A 22,669-nucleotide genomic window follows, 5' to 3' on the forward strand; every position below is an offset into this window, starting at 1 on the left:
TGAAGCTCATTCTCTATGACGAGCAAAGCGTCGTTGTTGACATTATGAATAAACAACCTCCTAAATTTTTCTACTAGATTGCAGAGAAATAATTTCAGGCCGCAACCGATAGAACGCGCGCAATGCTCGCGAGAACATGGCCCAAAATGGAGCATTTGCGCAACTATACTGGAAAGTTTTCATTCAAAGAACTCTAAGCGCCTGCCCGAAATCTTAGAAAAGTACAATATTTTCAGCCCTAAACACGTTCATGTTGTCGTGGAGGCACCAGGTCTGAAGAGCGACATGTTGAGGGCGGCGGAATTTGAAGGCACTCTTCTGGACAACAGCGTCAATGGAAAATCATCAAAACAAAGGCACAAACACACCACTTGTACCCGGCCTTATTTCTTCTTAAGAAGTATTTTGGTTTGGCCTAGTTGGTGCTAGCTTTCTGATGATGTCAGGACGGCGCGAAAATAACAAAGACAAAAGAGGCACACGGACACAACAGGACCGGCGCCAACTTGCAACTGAGGTTTATTCGCCCAAACCCTTACATTTTAGGAAGCACCCGAGCCGTATCGCAGAATCCTATCACAAAAGAATAAGAGATTGTAAAGAATAATCAGAATTCAGGAAGTAGGTGCTACTTCTAACAGACCGTAAGATACATTCATGCATTCAGCACTACACTCCTCATAAAAGCAAACTAGGTCCCAAGATTATCCGAGCGCAAAACCAACAGGAGAGCAATTCATCCTGACAACAAAGACCCACGCTTGGCCAAGGCAAACAGATCGCAATATCACAATTCTTGCTTTAATACATCGTGTGATGATGAATGAATGAGGAACAACAAATTCGAAAAAAATGATGGACATGGAAACTTAAAACCTTCGAGAAATCCTCTCAGCGTCAAAATACTAAAACAAAGTTTCAAAACTTAAAACCTTCGAGAAATCCTCTCATCGTCACAGAACTATAAGTATTGGATTCTACACAATTCTCGTTTGGCTGTTAAAACACATTCAGGAACAACAAATTATGCCGAGGAAACTTCAACACATTACAACCTAAAGACATCCTTCGAGAAAAGACACCTCAGCGTCACTGATTGAAATGAACGGTTTACTAACGAATGCGCTTCCCGCTTTCTTAATAAAATATGCCTCTACTACTTCTCGCTCAAACTTGTCTTTTCAGCTCTTCAAAAAAAAAATGTTTTGTCTTGTTCCGGACGACACTCTTTGCAGGTTTGGCAGTGGTCTGCAAGGAAGCTTCCATGTTGGTTGCGCAGATTCCGAAAGTGCTCACTGGCACGTTCATTGAAACATCGGCCGGTTTGCCCTATGTAAACGAGACCACAGCTTAGAGAAATCTGATACACGACTTGTGACCTGCATTCGGTGAACTCTTTTTGATGTTTAATAGTGCAAACCGGTCCTTTCTTCTCCAGTTTAGTCATAGTACAGATCTTTGACAGCTTTGATGGGGCCACAAACACAACTTGCACCTGATGTTTGCTTGCGACTTTTTTTATGCCATGGGAAACTTTGTGAACATAAGGAATGACGGGGACAGATGTATTTCGTAAGATAAGAGACTTCTGGAAGCACGAAAGACATCTGTCCCCGTCATTACTTACATTTACAAGGTTTCCCATGGCATAAAAAAGTCGCAAGCAAACATCAGGTGCAAGTTGTGTTTTCGGCCCCATCAAAGCTGTCAAAGATCTGTACTATGACTAAACTGGAGAAGAAACGACCGGTTTGCCCTATTAAACGTCAAAAACAGTTCACCAAGTGCAGATCACAAGTTGTGTATCAGATTCCTCTAAGCTGTGGTCTCGTTTACATAGGGCCAACCGGTTGATGTTTCAATGAACGTGCCAGTGAGCACTTGCGGAATGTGCGCAACCAATATGGAAGCTTCCTTGCAGACCACTGCAAAACCTGCAAAGAATGTCGTCCGGAACTAGACAAAACAATTTTTTTGAAGAGCGGAAAAGACAAGTTTGGGCGAGAAGTAGTAGAGGCATTATTTACTAAGAAATCGGGAAGCGCATGCGTTAGTAAACCGTTCATTTAAATCAGTGACGCTGAGGTGGCTTTTCTCGAAGGGTGTCTTTAGATTTTAATGTGTTGAAGTTTCCTCGGCATTGTTTGTTGTTCCTGAATGAGTTTAAACAGCCAAACGTGACTTGTGTGGAATCCAATACATTTAGTTCTTTGATGATGAGAGGATTTCTCGAAGGTTTTAAGTTTTGACACATCTGTTTTAGTACTTTGACGCTGAGACGATTTCTCGAAGGTTTTAGGTTTTCATGTCCATCAATTTTTCCGAGTTTTTTGTTGCTCATTCCCATACAAAAATGTCCAATGGCCGGCTATAGAATTTTGGCCCAAATAGCTACAGACCTTTCCTATTTCTTGTCTATAGCTGTCTATACAGGCTGATATATTTTTCAATAGAGAGCTTAAGACAATTGTATGGTTCCAAAGCTATAGCTTTAGTGGCATATATTTTTCAATAGCTGGCAATAAGCACCTCTATGGGCTCTTATAGACGTTCATAAAAGGCCATAGACGGATACAGCTTTTTCCACAGACGCCCATAGGACTTCTCATTCATTGTCACACGATGTATTAAAGCAAGAATTTTGATATTGCGATCTGTTTGCCTTGGCCAAGCGTGGATCTTTGTTGTGAGGATGAATTGCTCTCCTGTTGGTTTTGCGCTCGGATAATCTTGGGACCTAGTTTGCTTTTATCAGGAGTGTACGTACTAGTGCTGAATGCATGAATGTATCTTACGGACTGTTTGAAGTAGGAACCTACTTCCTGAATTCTGATTATTGCTTACAATCTCTTATTCTTGTGTGATAGGCTTCTGCGATACGGCTCGGGTGCTTCATAAAATGTAAGGGTTTGGGCGAATAAAACTCAGTTGCAAGTTGGCGCCGGTCCTGTTGTGTTCGTGTGCCTCTTTTGTCCTTGTTATTTTCGCGCCGTCCTGACATCATCAAAAAGTTATTTCTTCTTCTCTGTCCCTCACTCCTTGCTGCAGTGCGTACAAACACAGCCGTCAAGGCGAGTTGAGCGCACCGTGTATGCGTCACTCTACGTCACGTGCAACGGAAACGCGCATTTTATTCACCATTTCGTGAGACTGACGAAGAAGACTGAAATGCAAGGCTAGTCTTGAGCCGATCTGGTTCCCTTCAACAGAGCGGCCATTGCCGAAATTGAACAATTCGCGGACCGTAATCCTTGCCAATAGCCTACGCCTTTACGTAAGTTATAGAGAAGAGAGGCGCCTCGAGGAATTCTCGAAGGAGCTCGAGCGCACAGCAGCATGACCAAACAGCACAACTACCGGACGAGAGAAGAACCAGGAGCCGTACAATCATCATTGCTCTAATGTTCCTTTTCTTGTCCAGCAACTGCTCGCGCGCATGCAAACTTACACAATCGGAAAATATACAGGCTGTCCAGGCTAACTTTATCCAGGGGTTAAAAAATAAGAAATTTGAGGTAGGCCAGGAAAACTACTTAGATACACCTGCCGACCGGCTTGCGCATCATAGGCGATTGTTCTTGCAATTAATTATTTAGCTATTAAGGTAATTTTTTCAAATGCGTAAATATTGACTTTAGGCAGCAAATGTGAATAGCGAATTTGTAGAGCACCTTCAGAAACCCCCATTTCATTTATTTGCGATAATGAAAGCATCACGTGTATTCTTTTTTGCGAGGTCCAAAGAAAGCTCGCGAAATACAAAAAAGTCACGTGACTAGCGCATTCGCGCGACACGACTGTGCAGCTCTCAATCTTGGCTTGAATGAACGAAATCAGCTGCTGGCAAGGCGCAACGACCCCACTGCTCTGGCAGGCCGATATCTCGACGGTGGTTGCGGCTTGCAGACTGGCTCGCGCGGGCGTCGCAACCACCGTCGAGATATCAGCCTGCCGGAGCAATGGGGTCGCCGCGCCTTGCCAGCAGCTGATTTCCTTCACTCAAGCCAGGATTGAGAGCAGCACAATCGTGTCGCGCGAATGCGCTAGTCACGTGACTTTTTTGTATTTCGCGGGCTTTCTTTGGAGATCGCAAAAAAGATACACGTGATGCTTTCGTTATCGCAAATAAATGAAATGGGAGTTTCTGAAGGTGTTCTCCAACTTTGCTATTCACATTTGCTGCCTAAAGTCAATATTTACGCATTTAGAAAAATTATCTTAATTGCTAATTAATTCACTGCAAAACAAAAAAAATGCCTGTGATGCGCAAGCAGGTTGGTAGATGTAATTAACTGATTTCTCTGGCCTACCTCAAATATATATTTTTTTTAACCCCTGGCTAAAGTTATCCTGGACACCCTGTATAAGTGGTTAACTGGACACTCTTACAAGAATAAAGTCAGCGAAATGAGCACAGATGCACTGAAAAATGCAGCACGACGCTCGACTGTCAACCGACCGTAATTTAGTGATGATCGCATAGGTATACACCCTGCATAAAAGAAACAAGACGTATACAAAAAAGACAAAAATTCAACAATTGAGGAAAAATTGCCGTTGCACTGTGCACTCGATAGTCATCTATGACTGCTCTAAAGAGATTAAAGAAAGCACGTAAAACCGCAATACTTGGGCGTGTGAAAGACAAAAAGACAAAGCAAAATGTTAAAGGCACGTCACACCATGAAGTGAAGTAACGCTTCCTTGAGCCTGTTCGATAAGGAAATTGGATATCTAAACTGTTTAGCGCAGGCATAGGTTACTATCGAGTGGGCAGTGTGAAGGGCGTCCTTCCAATGTTAAATTTTTCTCTTTTTTTTCATTAGAACTATAGTGTGCGCGCTTGCCTGGTTTCATTGCTCAAAAGCAGACAAGGTTAAGAATATGATGGGCTCGTTATCACTTACATGTGAAGGACGCCAACAGCGACAGAAACCAAGGAAAGCATAGGGCAATGTTTTTATCTCTTTGTAACTTGCGGCTTTGATCAAAAGCGAATTAATATTGTAATTATTGTATGGTTTAAAGACAGCTTAAAAACAACCACATGCCGCTGTTGAGATCCTAACCCAAGACCCCCGAATTCTGCATACGGTGCACAACCAACTGTGCTACGGTAGCGGCTGTCCGGACTTAATATTGCATGTAAACTAACATTTTAGAGCAGGGCAACCCTCGTCCATATAGTGGTAGACGTCCCATGTCCTGTATTACTGCGAATGTCAATTGGAACATGACCGAACGGCGAGGGTGGAAGTTGCGAGAGAACCAACTTATTTCAGTGCATTGCTGAAGGGTATAGTATGTGTGATCATCACCAAATTTATAGTCCAGTGCTGTCCTGTGTTCTGCACTGCATCGGCTTGTATTCGGTTGGTTTTAAATTTGTAGTTATGCACAACTTGCCCAGCTCTCTACTGCACTTAATTTTACACACTCGCTCCCGGATCGTGACAGTGAGAAAGGACCCCACGTCAGGAAGCCGAGTTGTGCTTGAAATAGATGCTAATTGCAGCCAGGGTCAGCGTTATTGCGGCAGCCATTCATTGTATGCTCATCGCCACCGACGATTATATGGCGCCAAGTTGCTTTTTTTACTCTTCGATGGACTGCGCGCTCCACCAGCAATATAAAATACTTCTATATGGTTTATTTCAGCTGCACAAGTAAATACTCGGAGGCGTTCGTCCTCGTCAGTCTACTATGTCCCCATTTCTTTTGCGCTGCTGAGCCTGAAATCATGTACCAACACGCCCAATAAACCACTGCAAAAAAATCCAATTTATAGCAGTTCGTTTGCAGCAGAATCGCAACAGTTGGTTGTAGTTGGAATAAGACGTTGCACATTTCACCTGTCAAACACGAACAATCTGTCTTCACTCGGTCTGAGGTCTGCAATTCTGCATCGTTGTGAAAAATAGCCTTGTCTCACAAGCGCTGCATTCCGCAAGAAAAATACTAGCGGCGCACAAAATCAGAAAAACCTTTATGCGGGGCCCCAATCCACTCTTATGAACGTGATGCACACCAGCCGAAGTGGTTTCAGCCGCTGACTCTCTCTATCGGGATGACTACGGTTTCGGCGACAGCAGCGGCAATTTCGACAGCGTCAGGTGGCCGACGACTGCACAAAAAAAGGACTGACTCCCTGTGGACATTTTCTCGCGCTTGCCTCGGTGCGAATGACCTTCCCCCGTTAACTCGTTTCCAGAGATGGACGCTTGGAGCAGCTGCCGACGACGGGCAGACAACGAGGGAATAAAAGGAGGGCACGTCAAGTAATTAGCCGTGTTCGACAGAAGCCGGACACACCATAGAGAGGTCGCCGCAGTTCAGGCCAGCGGCGCCGCACGCATCACCTGTTGTTTTTCGATGGACACGTGTCACTTGTGACACTATTGCTACAGTGTAAGAAATAGCAGCGGACTTGTGATTTCTCCACGCCCATTTCCATGGGTGACTCCGCTTGCCACAGTGCTGTGCAACTTTCCCATCTTGAAGAAATGTACCACGTGTTCGATTGGCCACCGCCTGATGAAGGGGTGAAAAATGAGGGAATTTAAAGAGCGTGCTGAGTGAGAACGGAGGCGGTGGGCCCTGGCGACAAGGCTCATCCAGTCACTCGATGCATGAACTCTTGAATTTTGGCTCTTTGCTTCCTTTTAAATATTGTCGCCGACAAACGTAGGGCGGCACGAAAAAAGGGCTTTTGTTAATTCGAAGGCCAGAAACCCAGCAGCGCGCGTTCGAACGGGGACGTCCTCTTCTTCGCTCCCCCACGAGCCCAGTAATGCCACTCGGCCGCATGGTGGCGCTCGCAGAATGTGAGCAGTGTGGCATTGCCCCCCTCCTTTCAAGAGGCATTGCCTTGATGCCTCCGGCAAGGGGGATAAAGAGTGTGGAGACACCGAAAGCGCGATGGCGTGTGGTGGCAGCTCTGAATGTGAACTCCGGCAGGGGCTAACGGGCGTAATACGGTTTCATGCGGGACACGTGGACGACTTCAGACTTGGGCGGGCGAGAAGACCGGACAACTCCTTGCGGGTACACTTCATAGTTCACATCGCTGAGTTGACGTAGCACCTCGTAGGGACCGAAGTAGCGCCGCAGAAGCTTTTCAGAGCGACCGCGCACACGTATAGGGCTCCATACCCAGACGTGCTCGCCGGGTTGGTAAATCACCTCCCTGTGGCGGAGGTTGTAACGCCGGGCGTCAGTTGTCTGCTCGTGGCGAATGCGTTGTCAAGAAAGGTGGCGAGCGGCTTCTGCATCGCGAACGAATTGGTCAGCGCCTGGGACAGACGAGGGGGTACAATCCGGGAGCAGCATGGCGTCAAGCATGGTCAGGGCATCTCGGCCATACACCAAACGGAAGGGGGTGAAGCGCGTCGTTTCTTGGAGGGCGGTGTTGTACGCAAACGTGATGTAGGGAAGTATTTAGTCCCAGTTGCGATGGTCACCGTCGACATACATAGACATCATATCTGTGATGGTCTTGTTCAGCCTCTCAGTAAGTCCATTCGTTTGAGGATGGTAAGCAGTCGTTTTTCTATGACTGGTGCCACTAAGACGGAGGACCTCGTGTGTAAGAGCCGACGTAAACGCGGTTCCCCGATCAGTTAATACAACCACGGGGGCGCCGTGGCGACCACGATGTGGTGAACAAAGAACTGTGCAATTTCAGCCGCGGTGCCACGGGGAAGAGCCTTGGTTTCACAATAGCGGCTTAGGTAGTCCGTGGCAACAACAATATACCGGTTTTCCATGGAGGACACCGGGAATGGGCCCAGTAAGTCCATGCCGACTTGTTGGAATGGGATTTGCGGTGGATCAATTGGCTTCAGAAGGCCGGCCGGTTTTGTCGGTGGTACCTTCCGTCGTTGACACTCACGGCAGGTTCGAACGTAGCGTTGGACGACCGCAGCAAGCCGTGGCCAGTAGTACTTGTGGCGGAGGCGTCCCAATGTTCTGGAAAAACCGAGGTGGCCAGAAGAAAGGTCGTCGTGGCATGCAGAGAGAACTTCCTTACGAAGCACGGTTGGGACAACGAGGAGATACGCAGTGTCGGTCGGACCGTAGTTTTTCTTGTAGAGGACTCCATCTATTATGCAAAACGACGAAAGTCCGCGCGAGAAGAGTCTGGGCGGAGACGGAGCGGTTCCTTCGAGGTACTCGATTAGAGGCAGCAGTTCGCAGTCGGCCCTCTGGTGGTGAGCAAGGTCGGATGTGGTGACAGCGCCGAGGAAAGCAGAATCGTCGTCGGACTCATCTGGTGGGCACGGAAGAGGAGCTCGGTAGAGACAGTCTGCATCGCTATGTTGCCGACCCGACTTATACACGATGGTGACGTCGAACTCTTGCAACCGAAGGCTCCACCGTGCAAGTCGCCCCGATGGATCTATGAGGTTCGTAAACCAGCACAAGGAGTGATGATCGCTGGCGACCGTACAGGTATGGACGAAATTTTGTGATTGCCCACACAACAGCGAGACACTCCTTTTCCGTTGTGGAATAATTCACTTCGGAACGGGACAAAGTGCGACTTGCGTATGCGATCACGCGTTCCACACCGTCTTGCCACTGCACAATCACCGCACCGAGGCCCACATTGCTGGCATCTGTGTGCAGTTCCGTGTCGGCCTGCTCGTTGAAGTGGGCAAGGATAGGCGTAGATTGGAGGCGGGCCTTAAGCTCTATGAAAGCTTTTTCCTGATCTTGGCCCCAGAAAAAGGGTTCGGAGTCTTTTGTCAGGCGAGTCAGCGGCTCTGCGAGCTTGGAGAAGTTTTGAACGAACCTCCGATAATAGGCGCAAAGCCCCAGGAAACGCCGCAAGCTTCGTTTATCTGTTGGCTGGGGAAATGCAGCAACGGCGGCGGTCTTTTCTGGGTCGGGGCTAACGCCCTGAGCGCTCACAATGTGGCCAAGAAACTTGAGCTCCCGAAATGCGAAGTGGCACTTTTCAGGCTTGAGAGACAGACCCGCAGAACGAATTGCTTCGAAGACGGCACGCAAACGTTTCAGGTGCTCCTCGAACGTGTCGGAGAAAATCACGACGTCGTCGAGATAGACAAAGCAGGACTGCCACTTCAGGTCAGTTAGTACGGTGTCCATCATACGTTGGAACGTCGCAGGGGCTGAACACAAGCCGAAAGGAAGCACCTTAAATTCATAAAGTCCGTCAGGAGTAACGAAGGCGGTCTTTTCTCGGTCACGTTCGTCGACCTCGATTTGCCAATAACCGCTACGAAGGTCGAGTGACGAAAAGTAGGTAGCATGGCGGAGGCGGTCTAATGAGTCATCAATGCGCGGCAGTGGATAGACATCTTTTTTGGTAACGTTATTGAGACGTCTATAATCTACACACAACCGTAGGCTGCCGTCCTTCTTTGCGACGAGAACAACAGGTGACGCCCAGGGGCTCGTCGATGGTTGTATGACGTCGTCGTGGAGCATTTCGGCAACTTGGCGGCGGATAGCATCGCGCTCCTTCGACGAAACACGATAAGGACGCTGACATAGCGGTCTCTGGTCACTGTCGACGATAATACGGTGCTTAGTTATTGGCGTCTGGCGAACCTTGGATGTTGATGCAAAACAGTCGCGGAAAGAGTCAATAAGGCTTCCACGCGGCGTTTCTGATTGGTCAGAAGGTCAGGGTTCCCGTCGGTCCTAATGGCTGTTGCAGTGTCCTGTTCAGCTATTTCGGGGGCCGTTGTTGATAAGGCACATTGGCCGGCATGCTCGCCAAGTTCTTCAAAATGGGCAATCACCGTGTTTTTCGTCAAATGTTGGGGTTCACAACTAAAGTTGGTCACTAAGATCGTGGTGCGCGCGTGAACAAGGTCGACAAGGGCGCGAGCAACGCAAACTTGCCGAGACAGTAGCAGCGACATATTCGCTTCGGCAATGCCCCGAGTACCGGAGCTCGTATCACACTGGACTATGACAAACTTGCTTTCTCTCGGCGGTATCGTTGTGTGGTCATCAGAGATGCGTAATGGTGCTCTGTGCGGCTCGGGGTCGGTATCAACGGCTCGCTGTGTCGAAAACGATACCAATTGCTCGTGCAGGTTGATGACCGCCCCATACTCTTTAAGGAAGTCCATGCCGAGAATCAGTTCTTTAGAGCACTCTCGTAGCACGGCGAAGGAGCCAGTGAAAGTTGCACCGCGGATGTTTATACGGCTGGTGCAGACGCCAACCGGCGTTACCACATGGCAACCAGCTGTGCGTATCTGCGGTCCATGCCAAGGTGTTAGAACCTTTCTGAGGGTTGCGGCTAGGTTACTACTCATGACAGAAAAGCCGGCTCCGGTATCGACGAGTGCAGATACGTCATAGCCATCGGCGGCAACAAGAATTTCGGCGGCGGAAACAATTGTTTGACACTTTGTCGCCGAGGTTTTTGGTGCCGTCGTCGATGGGGTCGTCGCTGAGGTCGTCGGTGAGGTCGGCGGTGGGATCGTCTTTAAGGTCGGCGGGTGGGGTCGTCGCATAAAATAGTCGGATGGAGGCTGTTCACTGTCTGCGGCAGCGGCGGTCCAACCCCCAGAGGACGCCGTCTTCAGTTTTCCCGGCGGGGAGACGTGCCTCTGAATTGGCCAGATGATGGTGCATGACTGGGTGGAGGAACTCGTCTTAGAGACGGCGACCTAGACTGCCGTCGTTGAGGCAGTGAGGGCAGCACATTATCGGCCAGGTACTGCTCAATGTCTCGCGGTCTCTCACCATAGCGCGGTCGAGGTGCGCTCGGTGGAAATCCTCTTAATCCCATCCGCCGGTAGGGGCAGTTGCGGAGGATATGGCCGGGCTCCCCGCAGTGGTAGCATAGTGGCCGGTTGTTGGGTGTGCGCCACACGTCAGCTTTTCGAACAGGGCGCGGGTCACGCAGCTCGGCGGAGGGAAAGTACCCCTGCGTTTGTTCGGCAGCAGGGCGGAACGCATGTGGAACTGGCGCAGGTCTCCGCAGAGCTTCACTGTAGCTCATGATGTACGGCTCCGGCTGCGGTGTCCGTAGGGCTTCGTTGTAGCTGCTGGCGTACGGCTCCGGCTGTGGTGCCGGTGATGGCTGGACTGCTCGCCGAATTTCCTCGCGGACGGCATCGGCTACAGCTGCAACACTGGCAAGTGGAGCATCTAAGCGGAGGTTGGGCAGTTCTTCGCGAACTACACTCCGCACAAGCTCCCGAAGAGCCTCTTCCCCGGCGACTGGCAGGGACGCACAATAGTTGCTGGCCGCAACACTTCCCGGACGACCGTACTGCGCACTGCGTTCCTGTAAGGAACGTTCCATGCCTGTGGCTTCTTTAGCGAAGTCAGCGACGGTTCTTGGTGGGTCGCGTATGAGGCCAGCGAAGAGCTGCTGCTTCACACCACGCATGAGGTGGCGCACTTGGTAGCCTCTGGCATGGCAGGGTCAGCCCGATTGAAAAGACGTGCCATGTCTTCAATAAACATAGCGACGCTTTCGTTCGCCTGCTGGGACCTGGTGCGAAGGGCGAGTTCGGCATTTTCCTTGCGTGCGTTTGTGCTGAAGGTAGCCAGCAACTGACGGCGGAACGCTTCCCAGTTCGTAAAGGATGCCTCATGGTTCTCGAACCATGTCTTCGCAGAGTCTTGGAACGAGAAATAGACGTTTCGTAGTTTTCGGTCGTCGTCCCACTGGTTAAAAGTGGCCACACGGTCAAAGCTGGACAACCAGTCCTCGACGTCCTCAAACCGATCGCCGTGGAAGGATGGTGGTGAGCGAGGGGTGAGAACTACAACGGGCGGGACAGTGCCGGAAGGCTGGCCTGTCTGACTGCCTGTAGTAGACGTCATGGTACGCACCGGCCTCGTCAGTGGCTGACACTCAGGTTGCAGGCCTCGCAGGCGGCGGCTCGCTTTGTGGACGGGTGTTGTGTCCAAGCGTCGCTGATCAGCGTCAGAGTTGCCCTCGGGGTGAGCGTTCATAGAACGATACCCAGCGGCTCCACCAAAATGTCGCCGACAAACGTAGGGCGGCAAGAAAAAACGGCTTTTGTTAATCCGAAGGCCAGAAACCCAGCAGCGCGCGTTCGAACGGGGACGTCCTCTTCTTCGCTACCCCACGAGCCCAGTAATGCCGCTCGGCCGCATGGCGGCGCTCGCAGAATGTGAGCAGTGTGGCAACATGTAAATAAGCTACACCAAAGTGCAGTTAAACCCACTTGTTTTCGTTTTCCCAAAGTTCAAGCTTCCATTTTTCCTCGTCCCTTCTTCGGCCCAAACCACGCTGCCCTGCATCGTAACAATTGGTGGCAGCGGTGGGATGCTGCTACCCGAGTTGTAACACTACCATTGTGACCTGCACGTCAGGGTGATCATTCTATTTCTGTAAATTTTGATGACCAGCTCTCGGGCACTAGCTTGTCCATCAACAGCGGTCGCAAAGTTTCACTTTCATATCGATAGATCCTTTGTTTATGCCGCTAGGCCGTGGCGGCACCGTGAAGTAGGCTAAGAACGATCTGCGCGTGGAACCACGTCGTTTGCAACGTTGCGTTAGTGGTTACCATTCCGACGTTCCTGTGAGGATTCTGCTGTGGAAAAATTTCTTGAGAGCGCTGTAATACTGTTGTCTGCAAGCTTACGAAATAGAAGAGCCGCTATGTGTCACTAGATGATTTTCTTCGTGCCAGCAATAGAAACAGAGCATGCGAATAGGAGCTTTCCACGCTGCAGGTCGCGGGGCTGTGCCAGATTAGGCAGTCAGCCAGTATTTCTGAAAAAAAATTGATTTTAATAAACTATGCAAGTACGTGGCGCCATATGTTAAAGAAGAAACATCTCCGAGCACGCGCGACAAAGGGGCGCTTTGCTAAAGCAAAGAGTTTTGTCCGCGACTCTTTCTGCAGCTGCAGGCCGTATTACGGCGTCCGTGGATGGTGACATAGAACTCTTTTACCCACCGAGGGGGAGGGGGATGTACTGATACCGTGCCAATCCTATATTATTCGGATTATTTTTTCACTTCGACTGTTCGAGTGCCCGCTGACGCTGGAGTCAGTTGGACTGGCGGGCGGATGAGAATAATCGAATAGAAATGAACAAAAACAATTTCATCGTAGCGGCTTTGCTTTCATTACATGCCGTCCATCTACAGCTTACGGAAAAAAACTGTGGGGTCAAAGCGCGGTTTGTTGTTCCGAGAACAAAGCGCCGGGGAAAAGGCAGCATAATTTCTCTCGTTTTCCAGCTGTATACATAGGGTCAGAAACCTATTTTTCTTTACGTACCACATGCTAAACATGATTTATGAGCAAGACAACAAAAATAGCATAGTTCCATCATGCAAAATAAAGCAAAAGTGACTGCCAAATTTTTTTAGCTTGTTTGGGTAGAAGCAGCATTACAAAACACGATGCAAAGATTGACAGGCGATCACCACGATGTGATCGAACAAACCTGCGACAGGAGCTTATCAACCGTCTCGCGTCGCCTAACGCTTCGCACTTTCTACTCCTTGGTTCCAGTTCTGCGTCTGGCACAGCTGAATTTTTGCGTCTTTTCCCTAGCGCTTCCGCTTGGGCCGCTCGCACCGCTGAGTCCTGAGAGGTAGCAAACGCAAGTTCCCCATATATGATCAAGTCCATACTGCGAAACGACCACATAGTTGTTGGTCATGGCCCGCAAACGTTTTTGACGCTGTCGCGTACATCAGTGGACGTCATGCTGAGTTTGTTGATGACTTTTTTTACGCTGCGGAACGCATACGTAAATGCGTTTAGGTCACTGCTGATTAAGCCACGGTTCCGGTTCGTGGTCAGCTTGAACGCACAGTGCTCGTTCTTTCCCCCTGTAGTGCGACGGCGGCTTTATTGGGAATGGCACGCGGTTTGTTGCGTTGACATCTGACCCACCACTGGTGGTGGCCCACAGTTTATAGTACCTGTTGTAGACCCTCAACGACCAACTGCAGGACAACCGTCTTCCCTCCGAGCGACATAATAAGGGAACTCATCAATGAAGGGAACTATACACTAATCTACAAAGGTGCCAGATTAGAAGCTTTATCTCTATACTCTGGCCTCCACTCTCAGCAGGATGCCAACTTGGGTAACCGAATTCAAACCAGAGCCTGTAACCCAGATAATGCCCAGTGCAGAGTACACATTTCTCCTTTTCGTGCTTCTTCAGGGGCAGTTGGGTGGAAGCGGTGGAGATCACTGACAGTGGCAGTAATGCTTGCCGTCATCATTGGGTCAATCCTTAGGCCAACTGATAACTGTTCGTACCATGAGGATAAGCGACTACAATATTTATTGTTTGTACTGAATAAACCACATGCAACCTTGTACCCCAACGACCTGCTGGTGTGTATCTAAGGAAAACTGCCGATTTAACACCCTAGATAATAAAGCGGTGTGCAAAAACCTTAAGGCGACACTCTTCTCAGGAAATTCGTGGATGTTGTAATAATAATATAGACAACATTCTGTCTCTAAGGGTGCAAAATGGTTTATTGTACAGTTTTGCCATTTACACGATGTACACAATTTATATATCGTCGATGTCATTGACTTTAAATTCTCTCCAACTAGTTCTTGGACCGTCTACCGCTCCGCCTTTATGCCTGCCGTTTTCAAGCTCCACACAGGGATTTATTCTCGTTTATTTTTTTACAGCCAAGAGTAAATATACTGTTTGACTCAAGCGATGCCGATTGAAAACGAAAAGGGCGAAATTAAAACAAGCGCGATTCCACATAGGCTCACCCCGGGAGCGGTAGCGGATCAATTGAAGCGCTGTCTCTTGATCGCTAATAGAAGCTGTATTCGTCCAAGTTCTTGTTCCCCTTTCATTCACATGTCAGATCTTGGACATGATGTGGGTTGCAGTTCCCCCTTTCTTACACTTCCTTCTGTTTCTTTCGACATGGTTTTCTATTCACAGTTTATGCAGCATCGCTAGGAGGCATGTCACACATGTTTTCACTAACGGTGAATTATCAGCAAGCGTGTATCGGCAGTCTTATTGAAGAGTCCTTGATGAGAATGCATAGAATTGTATGTGGCATATCAGTATTTTAAAGCCGCCACGGTGGCAGAGCGGTTACGGCGCTCGGCTGCTGGCCCAAAAGACGCAGGTTCGATCCCGGCCGCGGCGGTCGAATTTCGATGGGGGCGAAATTCTAGAGGCTCGTGTACTGTGCGATGTCAGTGCACGTTAAAAAACCCCAGGTAGTCGAAATTTCCGGAGCCCTTCACTACGGCGTCTCTCATAGCCTGAGTCGCTTTGGGACGTTAAACACCCAGAAACCAAACCAACCAGTATTTTGACTGAAGAAAAAGTGTTCTTGCTAACCTGCATGAGTTACCTCTACCTACTAAAGTCTCACTGCGCGTTAATGATGTGTTTGAAAAGAATACAACGATTACTTAATTTTTCTTTCCAACTGCAGTGCGATCGCAGGACGACAACCACGAAAGACGCAAGCGCTGTACCGTATTCTTCGTTCTGGGTCGTATTATGGTGCCTGCCGTTCACGTAGAGGAGTCGTTTGTGCGTGCTGTGGTCTAGGAACTTCTTTCTTTTCATCAGTGTGAAGCTATTGACCACTGCTTTGTTCCTTGCCGTGAAGGTCCCTCTTTCGGAATGTCTTCCAACGGACTATATTGAAAAAATCCGTCAATGCAACATTTGCATTTTGACTTCCCTATTTACAAAAACATATAAAGGTCTCTGTGCCATTTCCTGTGTTGATTGGAATATTTAGACTCTGGAAGGTTCACGTCATAGATCGCCATAAAACCATTCGGAGCTAGCACGGTTGATAAGCTGTCTCTCCCGGAAGAATTCGCGTGGTGTGTACTTGTGCCCGAAAGATCGCACCTAATAGGCGCTTATATGTATTCTCCTGAGTTTTACTCATTATATTTTCAGCACAGTATTACAGCACTGCTGGATGAGATAATATTCTGCAGCATTTTTCCCCACTTTTTTCTTCAACCGTATGCTCCTTCGGTATCTACCGCTTGTGGCCTCAGAGCTGATATCTGCAGGAAATCATGGTCAGTCGCTGGTTCTGCATCAATGACGGTTATGACTATCGGCAAACAGGAAAAGTGAATTGGAAGTGTAATGCTGCATATTACGACCTCTAATTATACTGCACAGGCGTGGCCGGCAAAAAACGGTGTTTTGCATTCAATAAAGAAAAAATCTGGCTTCATGCCACAGTCGAAAAACACAAAAAAGTACAAATGTATTTCGAGCGTTGACCGGCAGTTAGACGATGTCTTCTTTCGTTTGTTTATTCAATCGTTTTTCTTCGTAAGTTGATGGCCAATTATTAGTTCTCGAACAATTCTCTGGTTGAAAGCTTGGCTGAGTCCCCCTGTAAGTTCTCAAGGAAAAGCAAATGGGCAACCGAGACGGGTGCGACGAAAAAACATTTGCGACAAGTAGTAAAAAAAAACTGCTTTCTTGACCTTTCTTCGTCGCCACCCGCAGCGCAACACTCTGTGGGTGGCGGCGAAGAGGCCTTCCTCCAGAGGAAGGCAACAAGGCACCTGTCTTGAAGAAAGTTCAGCAATGATTGCTACGCAAAAACGAGATAAATGCATCGCTGTGCTTATGTGTACAAGTAGAAGGAGTGGCAATGCTTCTCTGCTGTTTTTGAAAAGACCTCCCTGGGAAAGAAATAAGCATGCAGCGAACCGCGTGAACGCGTGCTGTGATGCAGCTATGGCACCCGGGACTTACAGTCGTGACGACAGGGGTTGGCTGATTTGAGGAGATTCCTTGGTCCACCTTTCGCGACTTTCTCGCAGGAATCCAATATTGCGAAGCCACAAAGCGTGAGCGCCTTTGGACCGCAAGTGTCGAGCCCAGTCGAAGATTAGGTGGCCACACCTGCCTCACAACGCTCTATACGGGCGCCGGTGCATGACGAGACGCGAGAAACTTGCGACAGCACCTCTTGACTCGGCAGAAGCGTGGAAGAAGGTCGGAAGACGAAGTGCGGCGGCTCTGTTTTCTTTGATAAGGAATTATGGCCGGCCCCGCCACACTCAGAGCACCTCTAATCGTCTGGTGGCAACGATAAGGAGCACGCTTCTTTGTGCGAAGGGGATTCTTGAGACAGTCTTGTCGGACACCAGTGGCCGCTCAGTGAGGTGTCGCTTACGCATCGCCCATTGAAGTTAGCTGGCACTCCTCAGGCTTTGTATAGGAAGCTCAAGAGCGACAGCCATAATTCTACCCCCAAAATTCATCCGTGCTTTGAGATACAGACCGAGTAATGAAAAAGTGGGGAAACAGAGCTGTGCTCTTTTAAACAAACGAATGTTGCAAGTCTGTTGAACAGGTTTTGTTTGTGTTTCATATTTCTGCGCACTGAATTTGGGACAAGAGAAGAGACAAGCCGTGTTCTTTCCACCGTGTACACAACCTTGTCGCAAAGTAAGCCCATCCTTCTTACCGAATTACGGAAAACCAACTAGCCCCCTTACTTACATTTGTCTAATTGCCACCGGGCAGGAATAAAGCGCTTTCTTCCTCAAACGTGCAGCGCGACATCCATGTACGCGCATATTACCGGGAATTTTCTCCTACAAGTTACAGGGCGTGTCCGTCGGCGGAAGAGGCCAAGAAGCTGTGCGCGTGATATTGCAGCAGGCGCTTGCTACGAGGCAGAAGACGTAGCGCCGATGATAGCGGTGTGGCGACGCTGCACTACCGATTTATGGATTTGCACTTCGCAGGACACTTTAGGCAGAAACATGACAAATGCTCGTTCTTGCAATAGCCGCGCGTAAAACTGGTAAATATTGCGTTCTGTCCATCACCGCAGTTCGCGCCTCATTCCAGCCTCTTTTAACTTTGCACTAGAAGTCCCACTCCGGAAGCACGCTTCTCTCTTTATGCATGAAGATGTTTAGCCCTCAGAGTACCGCGAGATCCCTGCCGCAAGTGACCGTTTATTTCGCCGCTTCCTCTCCTCCAGTCGAGCTCGCTGTCAAACTGGTCTGTAAACCCTTCCCTCCTGCTCTGTCTCTCGCGCTTCTTCGCTTGAAAATGACATTATTTTACAACTTCATATCTTTTCGCCGCGCCTGCTGATCGTTAGAACCCGTGACGTGAGCGCTCATTGTGTGTAAGCGGTAGACATTGCCCATTTCTTCGACCAAATGCGGCGCTCGCATAGCAAAAGGCAAAAGATTTCCAGCGCTTTCTCGAAGTACCACTCACGTAACCCTTCGTAGGAAAAGTTCGACAAGCAGAACTACCATACTCCCCTGCACACTGCCGCCGATGAAGATCAAGTCGGCATCAAGGACCTGACCTACCCGATCTCAAAGAGATGAGCCAGGAGGGCCGCGGATAGAACTAGGGGCAGACAGGCAATGTGTCAGGACACCTTGAAATGATCACCTGATATAACCACTTTTAAAGAATCCACATGTACCTGCGCGGTGAATTATGACGAATATCCTGTTTGCTGCTATGCGTTCCTTCCTTAAAGCTTAAGTGTCAACACATATAAACAAAATGCTCTAAAAATTTACACAGTTTCGATAGTCCAGTTGAGTTCAACTATTCAGAAATCTAAGAGTCGTTGCTCGTTGATATATATCCTTCCCCGGAACCATTCCTCTGCCACTGCTGACACCAAATTGTTCCTCACTGCCGTAGATTTCGTTTCGTGATGACACACAAGCGAAAGAAGCAATAAAGGTTTCCTCCTAGAACGCTCAAGCAAACATTAGTCAGTATCCTCCAAGCTGTAGTAGATTTGTAACAAGGTAGTAATTATCACTTCGAGTTGTTCCTCAACTTGCTCTCTTCCTACCGTCTCCGAGTAGCTTTGGTCAGTCGGTGATCCCGGGTTCGAAGGGCGGATCGAGAAGAATTTTTCCCCAAATACAAAGTTTCTGCAAAAGCTATAAAACGTGACATTGAAGACGCCGACCACAACAAAGGAAAGAACACAGAAAAGACTTTTCGGCTCCCATACGGGAGCCTTGTTCACAGTAAAAAAACGAGAAGCGGGTGCGCGAACTTATGTATGCTTGAAAAGGGGGCGCTTACGCACGCCCCCTGCGCCCCCTTTTGAAGCATACATAAGCTCGCGCACCCGCTTCTCGTTTTTTTACTGTGAACGAGGCTCCCGTATCGGAGCCGAAACGTCTTTTCTGTGTTCTTTTCTTCGTTCTGGTCGGCGTCTTCAATGTCACGTTTTATGATTCACCCCGACCAGACGAGTTTTCGTCCAACTCTTGATTTCTGCAAAAGCTGCGTAGCATTCCTTTGTAGCCACATGCGGCGTTCGAGTGAGTGCTGATGAGTAATTAACCCTTATTGCAAACATTGGTCAGAACGGTATATTCCGGCTTCGAAAGCAACTTGTAAAATTAACGGCAGTTAAAGAAAGAGTTGTCTAAACAATACCTTGGTTAATAAGAACCTATTGGCGGCAATCTTGCTTGTTTTTATGCTGCACCTTCCTTGTCTGCGCGGAGCGCGTGGAAGTAAGAACGAAAAGACGCCTCACTTGCAACGTCGCCGATGAGCTGCCGATGCCCACTTGTCGCCACCGCCAAGAATACCGACCACTCGAGCCGCGCGGAAAGCGTGAATGAGGATGTGGTCCTCGTCGACGTTGGCGTGTGCTGCAAGCGGGACACGCCTCAAGCTGTCAAACGACTGGGCACGCGCGCCCAATCTCGGTCGGATACGACGTTGGCCTCTTGGCTTTTAATGTTTGTTTCCTATCTGGTCGCTTCGAAGTGCAGTGGTGGCCAGCTAATCTTGCGGAATGGCGGAAAGTGTGCACAAGTCGGTGCACCGCGTCGTGGATTATGGGAGCTGTTCCAGGAATTACACGCGCCAAGATGGAGGCTCACTGGCTACACCTTTCAAGTGCAGTGCACGTGTTGGCGGTTTCTACCTTGGCCGTGCAGGCCGCATTCGAGGGAGGCTAAACGTGAAAACGCTCCTGTGCCGGAATTTTGGTGCGCGTTGGAGAACAGCGCGTGTTTGAATTTATCAGGAGCACTACATAATGCAGGCCTCATTGCACGCAGCGTTACTTCGCTGCCTACACGAAAAAAAAAAACATTTAAATACCTTACTGCGTTAAACTATCGGGACCTTGGTATGGACAGAAAACGTCTGAAGGGTGTCATTCAATAGTCGCCGTCTTATGTGTATAAGTGAGGTTATGAAAATTTTTATGGTCCACGTACAGGTGCGGCCAGAATAATACGGAGCACAGGAACGGTCACAGAGCTGCGGAAAACTAAAGTCACCGTTCCAGTGACTTCACGGAGGACTGCTCATGCACGCTACCTAGCATGAGCGTCGGGAACTATGCGTGTCGGCACGCGCAGAGAGGCGCCGGGGGCTCGGACCCACTTTTTTGCCGCAGGCCTAACGCAGCGCCTCCTCTATTTTTACAATGCCAGCCGAATCGCCCGCTTCGCAATGGGAGCCGCCGGTACGGCTCACTTCAGTTAGTTGCCGCGCTGTGGCGCTACCCAGATGGTTGGACTTTTTGCGTCATGCTTAGGTATAGGCGCGCGCTCTTGGCATTCTGGTTATCGCTCTGCCCCTCTCCTACCCCATGCGTCTGTCAGATTCTGGCTTCGTACGCCTTCTTGTGTAGCTCTCGTTTCATCCGCGGCGCGGCGCTTCTTCCAGCGCCAGCGGCTGGAGCTTTGCTCGCTGTTCGCAGAGGCGGGCTAGGCGTTCGCGCCGCTGATCACTTGACGATTGCGGCTGGCATATTTTAGGCGCTGCTTGGAGTGTTTGCGCCACTTATTAATACGAAAGCAACTATAGGCTTATAACTGCAAGGCCGATTTGGACCAAATCTATGTCCAACCTAATGTCACTACGGCCAACACGATGGTGACCTCCAAATTTGACCTCCCCACCCCCGAAATACGAATTCGAAAAATTTGGACCAAAATCGATTTTCAACCTAATTTCACAACGACAAACACGATAGTGACCTCCAAATTTGGCCTAGGCCACTCCAAAATTTGCCCCCAGCTAGAAATATGTCCTAGAAGCAGACATTCACCCTGCTGATTACGTTACATTCAAGTAAAGATATTCGAAAATTCATAAACAATTGCGCACTCTTTAATCAACATCTCCACCACACATCAGCGACACAAGCAGCAACACCGCGCAAAAGGTTTTCGCCTCACCGCACTTTCGGTCAACAAAGTGCCCCCCCCCCCTCCCTGAATATTTGCTGTTCCTTGCAGACGAATAAAGCGTTGCAAGCTGTTACTTTACTTCGTTTCGTGGCCGCATTGTTAAAGAAAATTGTTTTGTGCGGGTAAATGATGTGGTCCGCGAAGCTGACAAACTGTTGTCATCGTAGCAGCAGTAAAAGGGCACCATTTAATTATCTGCCTTACGTCTGCTGCTTTCAGTTTTGCGTGAAGTCTGGGAGTTTTTAAGGTTATCTATGTGGAGCTGAAGAATTCACGGCATAGAATGTATAAAAGAAGGTGGTGTTTACGTACGTTTATTCACATATATTTACAACTATATACAGTATTAACATATGCAAGACTTTGCATGTGTCTGATGCTATATAAATTACAACTCTTTGAATCTACAGCCATTTACGCTTACAGAACTTCTGTCTATTAACTTTCATTTACAGTCAAACGAAATTTTCAGTGTAGGACAACCACTTTCGTACACGGGAGCAGGACGAAGCACCTCGTACGCGAGCGAATCGCAGTAGCGAACGAAACAAAACTCACCTAACGCCCGGATGGAGCCGCAGCTATCTCTCTGTACTGGGCCAGCTCCATCATCTAGCTCTTATATATGGCTGGCCGGACTCAGCAATAAAAGTGATGCCACCTTTACCAACATCCATGCACCCTCAACATCACATATAGTCACAGTTTGAGCACTTGCGTGAGAGTGGCTTTTTCGCGTATAATTTGGCCACAGACTTCTGGTCCGTAATATCAAGGGCATGGTTGCTAAGGAGGGGCCTAATAAACTTCGTGCACAAAAGCTCTAAAAACATTCTTCTGTGAGCAAGGCCTTCGTTGTCACACACCAGCGCAGGAGCCTTCATTAAAACTTTAACGGCGTGTTCGACGCTCATTCTGAGTGGCTTAATGGCCTTTCTGTGTTGCAGCACAACGTTCAAAAAGGCCTTAAGCGCCATCAACACAGAAACAAGTTCCTTTGTAGGGTATTTCAGCCCTCCACGATCTTGGTATTTGATGAGGCAGTCGATCGGTGAGCCTCCGACTGGCTTTTGTACAAGTTGAATTCAGCGTTCGCAGCTCCAGTTTTCTGTTATAACTCGAACGATGTATCCGCCAATCATCGAGATGCTGGCTAACTCTGGATCCGGAAGGCGCTGACTTGGAGATATCCACAGTTGCAATAGTTTTTCCTCGGCGGCAGTGGGGAAAAAAGCTTTTGTCGAACAACTGTTGGGGGTCACTTTAGCAGAAATGGCAGTAACACTGCAGAATGATGTAGAGCAGTTCACATTGCTTGACATCGAGGAAGACACGATGCCTGTTTTTAGCATCTTTTCCAGTCCTGATATTGCACTGGCCACATCCATAGTTTCGTTGCAACTAGCGGACCTTCGCAAAAATCCGAATAATGCCTCAATTGAATCACTGGAAAACTTTCGAGTGAGCACAAATTTGAA

General features: G+C 48.7%; 1 protein-coding gene across 2 annotated transcripts in view; it reads right to left on the reverse strand.

Moving 5' to 3' along the window:
- The window catches only part of LOC144116042 (organic cation transporter protein-like), a 179,748-nt gene extending 160,092 nt beyond the window's left edge, over positions 1 to 19,656 (reverse strand). The window contains exon 1 of one of the 2 annotated variants that reach the window (XM_077650709.1): positions 19,517 to 19,656. The gene's annotated coding sequence lies outside the window, so the exon portion shown is untranslated. Of the gene's footprint in view, positions 1 to 16,725; positions 16,987 to 19,516 lie in introns of those variants that run through there. The other variant, XM_077650708.1, reaches the window with a different exon arrangement.
- Positions 19,657 to 22,669: the final 3,013 nt, after the last annotated feature.

Source organism: Amblyomma americanum, chromosome 1, assembly GCF_052857255.1.
Source record: "Amblyomma americanum isolate KBUSLIRL-KWMA chromosome 1, ASM5285725v1, whole genome shotgun sequence".
Lineage (NCBI taxonomy): Eukaryota > Metazoa > Arthropoda > Arachnida > Ixodida > Ixodidae > Amblyomma > Amblyomma americanum.